The sequence below is a fragment of the Hyla sarda genome, chromosome 4 (genome assembly GCF_029499605.1).
Source record: "Hyla sarda isolate aHylSar1 chromosome 4, aHylSar1.hap1, whole genome shotgun sequence".
Taxonomy (NCBI): domain Eukaryota; kingdom Metazoa; phylum Chordata; class Amphibia; order Anura; family Hylidae; genus Hyla; species Hyla sarda.
In genome coordinates this window covers 404,378,029-404,380,100 of record NC_079192.1, presented here as the reverse complement: position 1 = coordinate 404,380,100, position 2,072 = coordinate 404,378,029, and the positions used below count along the sequence as shown (strand labels likewise).

Below are 2,072 nucleotides of genomic sequence, written 5' to 3'. Positions count from 1 at the left end.
ATAAGAGGGAGATGTGCCATTTTAAATGTCACTGCCAGACAGATAGAAACGTTTCATTTTTATCGCTGCCTTTCATATCGGTCACATTATGTACTGAAAATTTTCCTAAAGGAGGAGGAAACTGATAAGGAGAGCGGAGATATGCAGAAATGATGGGGATGTCTGGCGAGACAACAGGGAGAAAATAGTCATTGTGCTGTATGTAGTCCTTAAAGGATTCGGTTACAGATAGTCATAGACTCTCAACGGGAGAGTTGTCTATGTCTAAGCATCGAGACTGTATAGAATATATGATCTAATACAGAGTTTCCCAACCAGGGTGCCTCCAGCTGTTGCAAAACTACAACTCCCAGCATGCCCGGACAGCCTTCGGCTGTCCGGGCATGCTGAGAGTTGTAGTTTTGCAACAGCTGGAGGCACCCTGGTTGGAAAACATTGACCTAGGAGAAGCTTTCTCATTGTTCCGATTCGTACAAGCAATGTTTCATGGGAAAAGGTTATGCAAATTAGCGCTCTAGAAGAAAGAAGAGCTGTCTCTTTTTTTTTTTTTTTCTTCTAAGAGCAGAGGAACGTGCTCTCGAATCACCCAAAGTGCAAGAAAAAGTGCAAATGTGTTACACTAAAAAAAAGGTGCACAAAGGATGCGGTCTATCGCAAGCCCTTCTCCGATAGGAGAGACGCCCCCCCAACAAACCTTACCCTTCGCCTCCGGACCGAAAGGTACCTGCGAGGTTCCAGGTTCGATGTCCCTTTTTCACCGAAGCTACTAAGGGACCACAAATGCTCCCGGCATCCCCCTTGGCGTTAGCCAAGGTATCTGCCCGCAGAGCCGATAACGGTAGGTACCCTGCCAAAGCAGGAGTACCCGGGGTGTTTGCAGGGAGGTGCGGAACCTAATGGCCACACACACCTCCCCTAGACCACCAGGAGGGACACCTAGAAGGGCTACCGCATCCTGACAAATCCTGTGAACACACAACACGCAAAAAGTGACACAGTGAGACAAAAATAAATAAATAAGTGAATGTGTGCAGATATACTGCCCGGACATACGGCCGGATCTATAAAAATTTCTCTGATCCTAGCCAGAAGGCCGGGAATCAAGAGGTGAGTGCCACAAGGTGAAGAGATCATGGTGCCCGTGCTTCAACTAAAGTTCCTCGGATCAAGACCCTCTCAGCCTCATGGCGAGACTCGGAGGAGACAGGTCACATCAGGGCAGTCGTCTAACTGATTCCTCAGAACCAGCCCCAGAACGCCTCGGTACACCTGCCCCCTACCATGCAGCACCCATCCCCACCAGCTCCACACCGGCATCGCCTGCCACCGGCATGAAACTGATAAGAACAGATACTACACTTGATCTTAGCCAAAAGGCCGAGAAGCGATAAGAAAGAAGAGCTGTCTCTCTAGTGCCACCTATTGGGGGCTACACTGTAAGTCAATATTCCACTCTTGAAATGTGACTAGGGATATCAAAGGGATCACACACCATACATTAACCCCTTAAGGACGCAGGACGTAAATGTATGTCCTGGTGCGGTGGTACTTAACGCACCAGGACGTACATTTACGTCCTGTGCATAACCGCGGGCATTGGAGCGATGCCCGTGTCATGCGCGGCTGATCCCGGCTGCTGATCGCAGCCAGGGACCCGCCGGCAATGGCGGACGCCCGCGATCTCGCGGGCGTCTGCCATTAACCCTTCAGGTGCCGGGATCAATACAGATCCCGGCATCTGCGGCAGTGCGCGATTTGAATGAATGTTCGGATCGCCCGCAGCACTGCTGCGGGGATCCGATCATTCAGAACGCCGCACGGAGGTCCCCTCACCTTCCGGCTCCCGGCGTCTCCTGCTCTGGTCTGAGATCGAGCAGACCAGAGCAGAAGATCGCCGATAACACTGATCTGTCCTATACATAGAACAGATCAGTATTAGCAATCATGGTATTGCTATGAATAGTCCCCTATGGGGACTATTCAAGTGTAAAAAAAAATTTAAAAAAAATGTAAAAGTAAAAAAAAAGTGAAAAATCCCCTCCCCCAATAAAAAAAGTAAAACGTCAGTTTTT

The 2,072-nt window shown here is 49.4% G+C and overlaps 1 non-coding gene across 1 annotated transcript; it reads right to left on the bottom strand.

Annotated features, from left to right (window-relative positions):
• Positions 1-1,202: 1,202 nt before the first annotated feature.
• Positions 1,203-1,389, bottom strand: LOC130267806 (U2 spliceosomal RNA). Its single transcript, XR_008843291.1, has one exon. It is a non-coding gene; the product is annotated as a U2 spliceosomal RNA (small nuclear RNA).
• Between the last annotated feature and the right edge of the window lie 683 nt (positions 1,390-2,072).